The 15,600-nt window shown below is 39.9% G+C and overlaps 1 protein-coding gene and 1 long non-coding RNA gene across 3 annotated transcripts in view; one reads left to right on the forward strand and one right to left on the reverse strand.

The window, feature by feature from the left end:
- The window catches only part of dagla (diacylglycerol lipase, alpha), a 37,408-nt gene extending 25,686 nt beyond the window's left edge, over positions 1–11,722 (reverse strand). Inside the window, exon 1 of one of the 2 annotated variants that reach the window (XM_032514804.1) lies at positions 10,889–11,722. The gene's annotated coding sequence lies outside the window, so the exon portion shown is untranslated. The remainder of the gene's footprint in view (positions 1–10,888) is intronic. The other variant, XM_032514812.1, reaches the window with a different exon arrangement.
- A 255-nt stretch (positions 11,723–11,977) lies between these two features.
- LOC116688802 (uncharacterized) lies at positions 11,978–15,600 on the forward strand. The gene is made up of 3 exons (XR_004331864.1): positions 11,978–11,992; positions 14,757–14,835; positions 15,536–15,600. It is a non-coding gene; the product is annotated as an uncharacterized LOC116688802 (long non-coding RNA).

Raw genomic sequence — 15,600 nt, forward strand, 5'->3', positions numbered from 1 at the left:
TCATATTTCTCCTGTATTAGCTTCGCTGCATTGGCTTCCTATAAAATCCAGGATTGAATTTAAAATTTTGAAATCCTTCTCCTTCACCTACAAAGCTCTAAATAGTCAAGCACCATTTTATCCTGAAAAGCTCTTAGTGCCTTATTGTCCCACTAGAGCACTGCACTCCCAGAATTCAGAGTAACTTGTTGTTCCTAGAGGCTCTAAAAGTAGAATGGGAGCCAGAGCCTTCAGCTATCAGGCTCTTCTCCTGTGAAATCAGCTTCCGTCTGGGTTTGGGAGGCAGACACCATCACCACATTTAAGAGTAAACTTAAAACTCTCCTCTTTGATAACATAACTCTTATAGTTGGGGAGTGATGAGTTGCAGCGTCCGCCTAGACCGGCGGGGGAGGGGATATAGCTGCAGACACGGCAGCCCTTCTCTTCTCTGCTTCACTTCATAGTCGTCAGATTAATTTACCATACCATATCAATATAACAAAACTAGAGTGAGGCAGGGCAGTACAGCCTGGTTGGGCTGTACTGCCTTGCCTCACTCAAGCTGTACTGCAATGGTGTTCATTACTAAATTCACTTGTGAGACTTTTTATGCAAGAAATCAACTATGCCCAAATATGGGCCGTTTTACGAAAATTAATGGCTGATTGCAAATTTGTTGCAACTGTGTTGGAGTTTAGCAGCTCCACAGTCTGATGTGACAGCCGGCCGGTGTCTGCTGGGGTCGCTGGCTTGCCTCCCGGCCTGTCCACTTTCAGAGACCACGCTGTGAGCTGGAGCTCTATCAGGAGACTTGAGGACAAGAGGCATTTAGTTCCCCGATCGTATGTTTAAATAACTCAACACACATATCCTTTAAGATTACCTGGAATCTGTGATTTTTCAAAGTACAAGACACTTTGAAAAGGAACAAGACACTTTGAAATTTTACTGTTTTCATGAATACAAAAATTGGGTGCCCTCCTCTCCAGACTAAAAAACGCCAGGTGACCCTCCCCTCAACAAAGAATAAAAAAACATGACCCTCCGCTATTTTCCTTCAGTGGTCCATTCCATAGATACCAAACGGCCCCTTATCAGCTGTTACAATCATCTTGTTTGGTAATGTTGTTTCACAAATAATTTTCCACACCACAAGCAGGGCGGACTATGTTCCATTTATTCAATCTGTATCCAGGATATATTCCCTCTTTTCAGGCCACTGTGAGGCAGCCAGCAATTGCAACCACAGATTCTGACGTCAGTCAATATATTGACTGATCACTCCCAAGGTTCTGAGAAGATCAAACTGCTAAGAATACCTCAGAAAAATCTCCCGTTAACGATCAGTATATCCATGTCCAGCTGCAAATGAGAGTGGTGATGGCGCAGTGGATATGACACATGCCTTAGGTATGGGTGCTAGGTTTGATTCCCACTGCAATAAATTAACCAGTGTGTCCCTGAGCAAGACACTTAACCCCTAGTGCTCCAGAGGCGTGCAACCTCTGGTATATAGCAACAGTAAGTCGCTTTGGATAAAAGCGCCAGCTAGATGACATGTAATGCAATGTAATGTAAAAATGACTGGGATAACTACAGCTGTGACCGGTCCTCAAGATAACACCTAAAACCTTCCCTAATTCAACCTTCCCTTTTGTGAATTAAAAAGCACACTACGTCCAATGATCTAATTATAGAGAATCTATCAAGCTGCACAGTGAAATACACAAATTCCAGCCTATTACTTCTGTAATCAGTTCTGTGTACAACTAATCAGCACTGACTTCTGGCGAGATCTGCTCTGCTAGTCTCATTTCGTTGAGGACGACTCTGGTCATCAGTAAACGTCTCAACCCCACATCCTCACCAGTTGTCTCCTTCAGGGCTCTCCCATACATCACCCAGGGGATATCAGCCCATTAGTGGTGCTGGTAAGCTTCCACTGTAGACATTAGCAGATGCACTTGGACTGTTTTCACCACAGTGAAATGCTAACAGATCATTAGATTTTACATTCAAACTTTACATTAAACTATGGTGCACTGACAGCGTTGCATGTTTACGTGTGCTTTTATAGTGAACTTTACTTCCTTAACCAATTTATAATTTGCGAGTAAACCAGAAAGAAATAGATATTTTATTTCTTTAAAATCTTTATCTATTTATCTATCAGAAAACTGCATATCTTCAGAAAAAAAATACAGTGTGATATAAGTAAATTGGTTAGAGTGTGAAATATCACATTCCCTTGACAATGATAACCAATAAACTAGACCAATACGAATAAATGCTGCCCAATTAAATTCCCCAAAAAAGGATTACAGCCTAATTTATTATGTGCAATAATTAATTAACTTTCAAATACACAAAAATGTTATGATGTTAAGGCTGCCTCACTGGACACACTTGGACTGATGTACAACATATAGATTATTTAAAAACATGCACACAGCAAGAAGACAATTTTTGACAGACATAGCTGACCTATTTTACTTTCACAGCATGCGTCCAATTCATTCAAAAAGACATAATTATCAATAGCTCAAGCCACCAATCCACATTTCATTTTATTATGATAATACCCTTGCAAATCCAAACAGCGTGGCTAGCTAGCCAAAGAGAAGAAAAAGACTTGACACTATCAGAACTCGTCTACAACTGGGATCCTATCCCGCACATTCAAGCATACAGAAAAGTTGAAATATAGACTACTGGGTGTTATATTTCACTTTACAAGGCCTAGTCTACATAGAGTATATACCATGGTGTGGATTCATAGAAGTTTCAATAAGCAAAACATGGCTCCTCTCCCTTTGTTTCATGCAACCCTTTTCTGTCCTATATGTAAATATATAAATAAATCTTAGCCTAATACTTAAACTCTGACATCATTTGGATTTATTTTATTATATTCCCACTTAATGAACATGTGCACTCACTAGTCAAAATCAATCATTTTTAGCAGTTGTGAGTGGGACCGACTAACACTGATCAGTTAGAAACTGTCATATCGGCATGAACATAGTTTTAGATTTTGAAAACATATTGATGTACTCAGCTAAGCAAGTCTTCATTACCTGCATGCATATTTATTTTAATTAAAGATATGAAAACAAATTTGTTATTTAGCAATTTAATACACCAACACCACAATTTCTATACTACTGTGGATATTGATTCAACAAATATGCTGTGCTGATATAATATAAATGATATCCTCCATGATTTACTTGGAGATGATGCAGGCAGAATAAAATCAATGACAGAGCCAACCCCTTATTAATGTTGAGGGAATAGTAAAGAAACGTTCTTACTGAGGTTGACATTTTAAACAAGTTAGTATTTTTAAACCTCGTAACGCAATAATTGCATTCAGTTCCAGTCCCCTGAAGCTGGCACCCACACACACCCTGCTGTTTATTTTTTTTTAAACCTGAGATCAAAAGAGCATCTAAAATGTCTAAAATAACTTGACCTTTAGGACATCTATACTACACAGACAACTCCAGGCTGAACTGCAGTCCCTGACTCTGCTATGATAGTGCTTTCAGCATGAGTCATGCAAACTCTCATCCTGAGCTAGTGACTCCGTCTCAATCCAAATGACATGTGTTTTGTGAAAAGACTGACATATTCCTGCATGTGAGCAATGCCTTTGTGCTCCACACAGCGTGCTACTGTGTGCCAGGCCCAGGCCCGTAACCACGTGATGCAACAACAATGATGTAACAACAATGACAGGGCTCCCCGTCAGTCATTATGGCTTTGTCTGTGACATGGACATGAAACAAACGGGGCACAGGCATGCAATAGTTATGTTTTACTGAGATAGTTTTACTGAGAAATTTGTCTGATGCATCTCCTATGCATGATATAGCCTAGTAATAGCCACAATAATCTTATTTTTACTTATACAAGGCATTTACCAGTAAATTAGGGCTGCGCGATTATAGTCAAAATGATAATCATGATTATCTTGATCAATATTGAGATCATGATTAACGTTACAAAGCAGGTAATGTTACCCTTAGCTACAGTAGTAACTGGATTTACAAGGCAAAAAATGCTTAAAAAAGAAAAGAAAAAAGAAGCTAAACAGTACTGTATTTCACTGTAGAGGATTCGAACAGTGGGACGTACAACAGTATGCCGCTAAAGCTACGAGCCAGGGCTCCAGACTAACTTGTTGCCTTGGTTGCACTGGTGCGCCTAACTTTTTGATCTAGGTGCACCAGCACAAAACTTAGGTGCAGCCAAATTTTTCCTCACGTTGCCGTTTACACCACAATTTCAAGGTCTGAGACTTGACATTTCATGGCTCAAAGTGTTATAGTTGTTCCCCCTCTTGCTGTCACATGCCCCTCGCATGGCCAATACATGTAATTTGGCCTTCTTTCTTTGGCCTTGGCTAAACCAGCTTGCCACACTCCCTAGCATCAAATCCTCCAAACTGCCCCAAGAACGATGCAAGGACGTTAGGTGCACTGGTGCAACCTAGTAAAAATGTTAGTCGCACCCTTACACATTTTGGTCGCACTCTAGAGCCCTGTGAGCTAACAGACACAAACTAGCACTGGTCACTGCCTGGACAAAATGCTGTAAACTGGTGACCGACGTATGACCGATTGCTATCTGATTGGCACTTTATCAGACAGTGGTTTACGGAGCGGTAGATTGGCTTTGCAACAACAACAACCAAAAAACGGAGTGTTCTACGAACGGAATGACACATTTAAAATTGAATACCGCTTGATCACGTAAATTTGATCGTGGGAAGCCAAAATCATGATTGTGATTAAAATTTGATTAATTGTGCAGCCCTACAGTAAATGTTATTATAATCTAGCTATTCTGGTATGTTTTCATTCGGTTTCTACACACACATATTCACCTTTTCTAATGAAGAGATACAAACTCATAGTCTCACAGGATTACACAGAATACAGTCAATATATCAATAAATCATTCCTGGGGTAGATACAGATGCTGGACCTGAATCTAAAACCTGCACAAACCGTAAACTCAACCCCCATCTGAACTTAACATTAGATTTATTTTCCTTGTTTTAAAGACAGCAGGCTGATCGAGTATTACTAGCAGCAGGTGTTTCCTACTCTTCCATCTCAGTCACGTCTGCTACAGCAGCAGCATCAGCATCATCAAGCCAAGCTGTGGCACACAACTTGTTCGTTGCGCTCTTTATTTTCTATCACATTCTCTCTGAGAAACCTCTCCATTTATCACCACTACTTTAGCCAAGCTCAAGAGGAACATTTACTTTGACACACACACACACACACACACACACGCACACACACACGCACACACACACGCACACACGCCTTATAGATCTCATATTTTGAAAACAAACGTGCGAGACACTTTAACCATTATCATAACAGAGAAACACAAATCCCAAGTGTTACAGGTGTTTAATAGGTTACTGCAACGTCTTTGTTCAAACCTAAACCTTATCACAGGGTACCTTTCAAAGTGATACAACCATCATGTACAGTATATGTTGAGTGTCAAATAAACATCCTCTGTAGGCTTAAGCGGTCATAGTGCAAGGTTTGTTGTTTCTTCATCCTCATCTTGACTTCTGTTTTGGGTGGAGCATCACTTGCAGCAGCTTTGGGTTTATTTAGAACATGTGATTTTTCACAGATATACACATTTAGTTTGACACTAAAAAACTTGCCTGGTTGAAATAGGGAAGCTGCCCCAGTGTAGCAGTGCCTTGTGTATTCTGCATCACTTGATTATACAAACATTGTTCCCCTTTTGTGTTGGGTTGGTACTACTAGACACCATTCTAAAACTGTGTTTTTGTGAATATCCATCCAAAGTTGGAATGCTCTAATACTATTTCTTGTCAAATCATAAATTTCCTATAGTGTGCTTCAATAGACAGTAAACACATCCTACACAAATTCTATCCATCTTAAGCCAACTGATATAAAACATGTATGCACATGTTTCAATAGTAGTGTGATTATTTACCTCTTCCTGGTAATACATCCACCACTCTTCACACACACTGTAACTCTAAATGTCAGCATACTCACATACTGGGAGAGAATTTATGTAAACTAAGGTGTGTCCAACAAGACACAAGTAAACAGACTCCAGCTTCTGAATACAGTACGTATTGGATATCCTGGGCTGATCCATTGGATGGGAATACTCATGCTGCACTTTTATTTGGTGATTATAAAATAGATGGGAGAGTGTAAGTTTTACATTCATGCTGTCTGTACACACAAAATGTAAGGATGTGGCTTCGGCGACAAGGTTGACAGAACATATGCAGCCGTGGGAGTCTTGTGTGTTTTCAAACAGGATTATCAGTATCATGTGATATGCCTGGGGTCATATGTAAGGGTTTATACAAGTATTGCACATCAATAGTCATCAGTCATCAGTTGGTGAACTATTATTAAAGAGAAGCTCTGTGGGTACACATTCAGGCATACAGGCATGCAGGAACTACCCTGTCCTACAGGTAGCTTGTTATGGTGTCAGAATCAATAGAAATCAGCAAGAAAGGAACGATTTTTGCTCAGGGGGACAGTGAAGGCAGATTGAAGAGGAGTGGGGCACAATCCTGCACAGACAGGATACTGAGAACATCTACAAAAAATTCTGTGGTTATGCCCGGTTGGCATGACTGCAGCACAGTACCAAATCTCTCCCGTCTCCTCTGCTCTCCATCATACATCCATCTGCTCCAGTCTCTCTCTTTTTCTGCCTGGGTCAGTGTGTTACACTCTGCTCAGATCAAGATTCTCTCCGGCATTTGTCACATCCCTGGCTCTGCTCCTGCTGTCTCTAATGATCCTGTCTCTTCCTTTTCTGTTACACAACAGCAGCATTCTGTCCATCCTAAAGAATCTCACCCATCTCCTATCTCCATCTCACCCTCTTGTCTTCCCATTCTCATGCTCTCTCCTTCTTCTCCTTCTACCCACACACTCATTCAGTATTCATATTTTGGAGGACATTTATGAGCATGAAACCGAGCATGTGCATCTGCACCATTTTCGGTGCAGAGGAAACCTACATTTTCTTCTCGAGCCTTCCCCTGTTCCCCTCCTCTTCCTTATCTAGCTAATCCAGATTCTGGTTTTGGTTTCGTGATGCTCATCTTTTTTTAGACTAAAAGCCATGTGCCACTCACTCCTACTCTCCCTCTGCCTCTTTCTCCATCTTTTTCTCCCACTGCCACCCACTCAATCCCTTTCACCTCTTCCCACTCCATTTACTCTTCTTTCAGTTGATGTGATAGTATGTGCACTGCGGATACATGTGTGTTTTGCGTATACATAAATGTTTTTTGTGTTAGGGTGGTAACATTTGTGCTCTGCCAAGCAGTTTGTGGCATGCTGCCACGAACCATGTACCGATCTGTTTGTCATTATATCTGATACTATATAGATACTATATTGATACTGAAAATAACTGCAGCAGTTTGGTTCATGTAATACACTCCTACAGCCATAGGTTTTCAGCAGTGTGCTGAATGTACTGTGGTACTACTTTAATTTAGCATTTTTTAACACCTTTTTATTTTTCACACAGCTGTCTAGAAATGGCTTTGCTGATTTTGATTTCAGTTCTGCAGCTTATAGATTTTAAAATATAGCTAGGAGGGGGGGACACACAAACACACATCTGGTGTGCAAAGGCACCTGGCAGATAATAAAAAATGCCTCCTAAGTTATCACAGAGTGATGCCCTTTTACATACATACAGTGCTGTTCATGAGTATATGAACCCCTGCTTAAGTTGACAAAAAAAGAGGAATGAAAAAAAACCTCATTTGTAAATTGATTAATTAATTAATTAAAAAATGAGTAAACATCCAACCTTTAAGGACCTTTTCTTTGTGAATGAATAATCTATCGTAAATAAATAAATGTTCTTCCTTAAAAGACAGGGGCGTAAGTATACACCACCCTATGTTAAATTCCCATAGAAGCAGGCAGATTTACATATTTAAAGGCCAGTTATTTCATGGATCCAGGATACTATACATCCTGATAAAGTTTATTTGGCATTTGGAATTAAAATAGTCCTACATCATCACATACACTTCACCATACCTAAAGACTGGCATGGGATACTTTCCATAACGTCATCTCTCAATGCAAATCAAACCGGCTATTAGTCTAACTGAAGAAAAACATGTCGATCTCTAGGTAAGATGAAGGGTACTGTATGTGATGATATGGGGTTATTTTCATTTCAAATGCCAAAGGGAACTTTATCAAGATGCATTGTATCCTGGATCCATGAAATAACTGGCCTTTAAGAATAAAAATCTGCCTGCTTCTATGAGAATTTATCATAGGGGTGTATATACTCATGCCCCCCTATATTTTAAGGAATAACATTTATTTATTTACAATACATTCTTCATTCACAAAGGAAATTGGTGTCCTTAAAGGTTGGATTTTTCCTAATCTTTTTTAATTAAGGCCTTAAGATCAATTTCCAAAAATTGATTTGTTTTTCCTCTTTTTAGTCAACTTAAGCAGGGGTCCCTTTACTCATGAGCAGCACTGTATACATTATATGGATCACATGCCCCATGATGCACTGGTAAAAAATGAAGGGGCATGCAATGATATCTACATCTTCACAAGACATAAAGCAGACCTGACATAAGTGACAGAAGTTTGTTAACAACTGCAAACTTGAAAACGTTAATTCCCTTGTTATCTCTCATGAATTTACATTTCAAGCTTCATGTCTGACAATTGAATACACCGAGGTTACTGGAACCCAGATTTTTAGAACAGTCCATTTAAAATAAATAATTTGTAATTAAATTACTGTTCTAATTAACATGTTTTACACAATGTGGTATTACAGAAAAAAAAGTTTAAAAAAAAAATACTTACATAAAAATACAAAAAAATAGAAAGGTGCCTTGTGTGCCGACATGTATTCTACACACAGACAACACAATTAACTTTGATTTCAAGGGCCCATGGCATTATATATTCAATACAAGATTATCTAATTTTGTCTGGGTTCATTATGTCAGACAAAGATTTAAATGATCTGAATATTTGCAATTTAACTAGAAGTGTCAAAGTTTCGCTCAAATAACTCTTCAGTTTAGCCAATATGTGTAATACTAGTAGTATAAATTATATTAATGCAAGAGTCAGTACAAGTGTCTTGGTGTTTTTTTTAAGTCTTTTAAAATATAAGAATTTCCTTTCTTATCTCACAAACACCTTAGCTACGTCAGCTAAGCACCGAACAAGACAGTACTGATGGGCTGTTGAGATAATACAGACTTTGATACCAAACTTTGCCCATCGCTAGTTCATAAGACTGAGATTTGGTCTGACACCATAGAGAGAAGTCTCTAGTGTGGCTGCTCTATGGGCCACACAGTATAGAAGCAGTGCCGATTATCCGGCTAATTCTAGGCTTGGGAGAAAAAGAAAGAAAAACTACCTTAAAAAATGTTTGTTTGATTGTTGTTGTAAACCTTGTGTCACCCGAACACCAGCATTAAGCCCTGCTCAATCAAATAAATCTAAAAAAAATAGTTAATATTAGAGCAGAGGAGCAGGTTTTTTAGCAGAAAATGTCACACAAAAAGTGTGTGCGCTTTGGAAAAACAAAGAGACAACATACTGTATCTGTAAGGACTCCCAGAAGGCAAAAGGTTTCCACTAGGGTTATAGCCCACAGGGATGCCAGTAAACCAAGTGCAAACACCGGTGTTGATGCTTACATGGATGGGCTTTGGGTCATTTTTAGTTTAAATCTGATTAAATGTGTATTGTTAAAGCTCATCTATACTGAATAGGCTTAAGGTAGAAGGCAGGATGCAGTGCAGAAATCTTAACATAAAACAGAAGACTACAACAGACTACAGTATGTGCCACTTTATGTGTAATGACTAACATTTTCCCCTTTTCTTCATTCTTTGTCACAGAGCTTATCTCTTGTTTAGCTCAAAAATTGCGGGCTACATCTCTCCAGTACTTGATTATCATATTAGTTTTTTCAAAGCCCTTGGGAAGTGTGCCTTATCTTGGCTGTTTGACACTCCCTAACAGACACCTCTGGTCAGTTGCTGAAATATTGCTTAATGGCTGCATTTTTGCACTTTGAGTGGCATGAACATAATGACAATAGAGAAAAAAACAACATCCCCTACTGGAATTCGTGAGAAATGGAAGGCTGTGAATTATCTGTGAAATATTCTCAATGTGAGTGATAAACAGGTGTGACATTCCCCTTACTGATGCTGTGCTATGTCCTTTTCTTAAAAAGGAAACATGTCACCTACTGCCCAAACAAAAGCAGATATAGTCTGGATATTTTAGGCTCTAAATCTGCTTAGTCAATTCTCTTACTGAAAATACAAGTGGAGTGATCATATAGCACCCTAAATAAAGAATTAGGAAATAATGTAACACCTACGGTTAACACCGACATTGGTAATGGGGTCTATCATTTCACTTAGGCTACTTCAACTGAATACTTTGCAGTACTGTACTGGCATTTTACACCAACTGGGCTAAGACACTCACATCAAGCTGAGCTCTTGTACATGTGATGGCACTACAGTTAGCTGCAGCAGACCTAGGTGTTTAAATGTGCAACAGCATCCAAATGTGGGATTCCAACAAGTCTTCAGAAGCGGAGGTGTTGTCTCTCGTTTATTCAGGGCAGCTGCTTAAGGTGGCATCCTGCGGGCCTACCTAATGTAGATGTGGCCTAAGAAATGTGTCCACAACAAGGATTTACTAGCGAAACCGGGTCAGCCTGTCACTGCCACGGCGGGCTGACTGTCCTGATTACTGCATATATCTAAAGGCAGGTAACCAGTCAGATTGTCAGTCCGTCAGTTTTAGTACTTCATCCTGCTGCTCACCTGTATTTTGACGATGCATTGCCAAGACCCACTGCATCGGTTCCACTCGCTCTCCCATATCCTTCCGACTGCCGAAGCGCGTCAGCCCCGCTCTCCCCGACACCGGCTCAGGGTTGGGAGGGATGAATTCACCAATGTCTCACCGATAAAATTATAATAACCGTACACACGTCATTACGACGGGAGGATAAATGGATCCAGAGAAATCAAAGAGCTGGAGCTTCCTCGGTTGTGGCAACCCCGATACATGCCACCTAAGTGCCTTATTAATTACGCGATCGTTTTCAAACCGCTGGACACTAACGGCTTCTTGGTTCTCCGTTTAACTGCAACACGTCGTTGGCTGTGGCAGGTCACTTGAGTGTGGGTCGTTTTCACGTCCCTCCATTGGAGCTCGGCATGATGATTTCTATCTATAGAAAGTACCGCGGGGTTGACAAACAAGACGAGCCCTTCGATTCTCACGTTTTAGTTGGTAGCTTGTGTGTGCCATCAGCCGGACAGCTCCCGAACCCCAGCGCGGATAGCAGCTAAACGGAGGCAGCATTTCCACACAATCTGGCCCATCCCCTCGGATATTCCCCCCCCCCACTGAAAAAGTACGTAACGTTACGAATCCAGTATCCACCTTCCGTGTTTGACTGCGCAAATCTCGTTCAACGTTCTCTTTACGCACACCTGATTCGTTTTAGTAAATGGCAGACCGCATACACTTGGGAGATTATGCCATAGATGTGTTGGATTATGTGGAGAAAGGGCGCCACCGGTGGCTTCTGAATATCAAGGAATCCGCAACTGAATCAAAGAGGGCAGTGTTTTTCGAGAGGATACCACTCCCTTTGGGAAGTCAGTCACCCAGAAAGACCCCGGGGAGATTGACTGGGATTTGACACTCTTTTGCTTGGTCAGTTAGTTGTAAGATTGTGGCAACAGTCTATTTTTAACGATATTTGTTAAAAGTATCATTAGGCTACCTTAAAAAAATGTTAAATAGCGTTATGTTAATGTATTTGGTCGGGTTTGCCACCACGCATGCGCAGTTTAGAATTTACCCACACCGTTTTGATCTCTATGGTTACCGAGGGGATGAAAAAAGCTTGATTTGTGACTTGTTAATTTTTACAGTCTGTGCTTGTGAAGTAAGTAAACAAACTAGGCCCTACTAAATATCCCAAATGCAGGCTTTGGTCTGGATCATAACCGTGTAGGCCCTCCCACTATTTTACGTTTTGTTTCGAGTTCTTGCCTATTTTGTTTCACATCACCCAACTGAGTTTGATATAGCCTATACAGATTCGGTGAGAAGGGGAAAAGGGGAGAGGGACTGATTTTCGAGTATGAATTGTTTTTGATACGTTTGGATTTACTGACCAAGGGAAGTCCCCTGTATCTGACTCGCTTTGTCTGTTACGTCATCCAGGAGGGAACGGATTTGACCGACCACTCCATACTTTACCGATTACTATCTTGACATGCTACAATCTTTTTTAGTTTGACGTATACTGGGCGTGGATCAGCGTCACGTCATAAAATATATAGCCTACATAAAAGTGCGTGTACTGTCATCTGTACAAAATGCAGGCGAACAAGCGAAAGCTGTGTGACCAATATATTAAAAATAGATCCAATGAATGAGGAAAAACCTCATCAGAACACTCCCTCGTTCAGTCTCAGGCACTTCTCACTTTCACACAGACTGCTGACATCAGGGCTCCATTCCTTCCTGTGTGTGTCAATTGCAACAGAATCCCCTTTGCATATTTGCAATGTAAAATTACTCATATTAGAAAGCACATTTGTATAGACAGGGGCAAATGTGATGCAGGAGGATTTCCCTTCAAAGCAACATGACTCATACGTGATTATATGTTGTGTCCAACCATTATATGGTAATTGACAGAAGATTATGGTAAATGGTGTCACCAAGGTATTGGGTGGGGCAAAATGCAGAAAATGTGCCATTAAATTTTCAGTTAGGTTAAAAAGAGGTCAAACTTAATGCATGCTGGGTAAGGTTGAGCCTTCAGAGAGAGAGAGAGAGAGAGAGAGAGAGAGAGAGTAATTAATGTGGTTTCCCACTAAAGCTTATGTTTCAAGCTCTAAAATGAACTAGTTAGGCAAGTAGAATAGTCTCTGTACAATGCAGACTGTATTGTCTTGGTTCCATACTAAAGCACATGTCTTAGGAATAAGACAATGAGACTTAAACTCTGATTTAGTTTGGATGTGTTCACATCAGTGGTCTGTCAGTCTGCTCTTGCTCTGTCAGAAAATGCAGGGACTGTGCGTAAAAAGAATCAAAATCAGGTTTTCACATACAAGGAATTTGCTTTATAACAGTCACAATACACATGATAAAAGAATAGCCCACTGCAAGTCAAGTTTTATAAATATAATAGAAATTTAAAAACAAAAAATATATGTTTTTAATGAATAACAAAGCTGTACAGAGTTTAAAAGGGAGATGATGGAATGTTGAAAACAATGCCAACAATGTAGACATAAACCGCCTCAAACACACCCAAAGTTGAAAGTCAGCACTTTAACCTCAGTAATTGTTTAATCTGAAATCAAATGTTTGTGTATTGGATTCCCTATTAAGGGTCAAATAAGAGCAGAAAATCATTCATGTATTCCCATATCATGGATAGCTGCAACCTCTCTATTTCACATATTCGAAAACAGTGGGAAAATGGCTTGGGGACGCAGCTGTCTGATGGGGAATGGGATATGGCTCTTACTAGAGTCCACTCTTCTTCCATATGTTCCAAACATCCTCTGATACAGTTTGAAGTGTTACACTGGTTGCACTTCTCAAAAGCCAAATTAGCAAGAATATTCTAAAACGTAGACCCATAATGCGATTAATGTAAACAGATGCCAGCTACTTCCTATCATATGTTCTGGTCTTGTCTGAAGCCTGTTTCTTTCTGGTCATCCTTTTTGAATTCATCTCTAATGCTTATGCTTATACGATCTCACCTTCTCCCCTGGTTATTTTTCTGATTTTCTGATCTGTTCCTCCTGCTCATTTGCAGAGGGTCATTGCCTTTTCCTCATTAGCTAGACGCTTGGTTTTATTTAAATGGAAGGCTGCTACTCCTCCATCAAACCACTACTAAATTTGGGACATTATGCAGAATGTTGAGCTGGAAAAAATCAGATGTACCCTCAACGGTTCCATCAACAGATTCTACAAAACCTGGGACCCTCTGATAACTTATGTGAACAGTTTACCTGGTCTGGAACTCTGAATGTTTACACCTGCCCTTGATCAGTCCTGTAATAAAGAATGTTAGGTGCACTTTTTCAAATTTAATTAAATTTTTTTTTTAAATCTTTTGTCCATCTGTTGTATGGGACAAGTCTGTCAGGTTGATTTTGTGTTTGGTCTGTCTTTGTCCTTAAGTGGTTGAGATTGTTTTTCTATGGTTATTTGCAAAATAGAGAATACGATTGTTTTATGTGATTAAATGTATAAAGTGTTTAAAAAAAATGTGTTTGTGTAGAGCCAAAACAATTAAATTGTCATTTTCCAAATACCTTCTATTACTGCATTGTACCTAAAATATGAACACACTTAATTATTTTCAAAAGGTAACGTATTATCTCATGATTATAGAGATAATCAAACACTAAATTTGCATATTGAAATAACCCTTATTATAGCCCACAAACTCACTGAGATTGAGAATATGCTACATTGAAAAGGCTCTAAAACCCAGGCTGTAATCAAAGAATAGACTCCCCCTATTTTTGAGGGATAGATGGTATATCCCGGTCTCTCCTCCTATCCCTCTCTCATTCTCCTCCCTTTTGCTTTCAGTGTCCTCTATCTCTCTGCTTTCTCTCATTTTCCTATTTTAAGGACATTCTCACTTCCAGAGACCGCTGCAGTTCCTCCCTCCATCTGGTATTCCTGTAATTTCTACAGAGCTGTTGGAGAGGTAGGTAATGTCCATATTTCCTCTCATCACATCACTGCAAGATTAAATAGGAAGCATTTTTGTAAAGACGTGCCCAGCCTGTATTCTGTAAAGTGCTATGATGCGTTCATTCAATTTCAGCAGTGTTTATTAATCTTTTTCCCCCTCATTTGCATTTCACTGATTTCCTTGCAGTCATGATGGTCCTTGTTTCTTTCTACCATCTTGTCTTACAGCACACATGACTCATGCAGAGAGAGAACAGAGAGCAAGACAGAGGAAGAGATTAAATCTACACATTACTGCATCTGGATTTGGCTTTTGTTGTGGTCAAAGATTTAGAGATTCAGTCCTCTACTCTAAATACGCTCTGCAGCTGCAGTTCCCTCTTCTTCCATTACAAAACACCTAGATTTTCCCATGAACAAGCTTTACACAGGAAGCTGCTGGAACATTGTAACATTTTCAGTGGATAATGTCACAGCTGCTGAGACCAAAATAAATTTCGTCCTCTGAGCATCAGTGTGTACCCAGCAATGTCATCTTTTTCCAAGGTCACTTTTAAGGCCCCACCATTACATGACTGCTTTATCACTGTACACACATTTTAAGGGCTCTTTCGTATGTCAGTGTCTCTGGATTCAGCAGAGCAGATGACATGATGTCTGAGCCTAATTTAGAGGGATAATCTGGCTGTGTCTGTTTGCTGTGTTTCCTCTAGTGAAGCAGCACAGAGCTGACCATTTAAAGACTCCTCCTGACCAGACCACACCTCTGTCCTTGAGT

This window comes from Etheostoma spectabile, chromosome 1, assembly GCF_008692095.1.
Source record: "Etheostoma spectabile isolate EspeVRDwgs_2016 chromosome 1, UIUC_Espe_1.0, whole genome shotgun sequence".
NCBI lineage: Eukaryota > Metazoa > Chordata > Actinopteri > Perciformes > Percidae > Etheostoma > Etheostoma spectabile.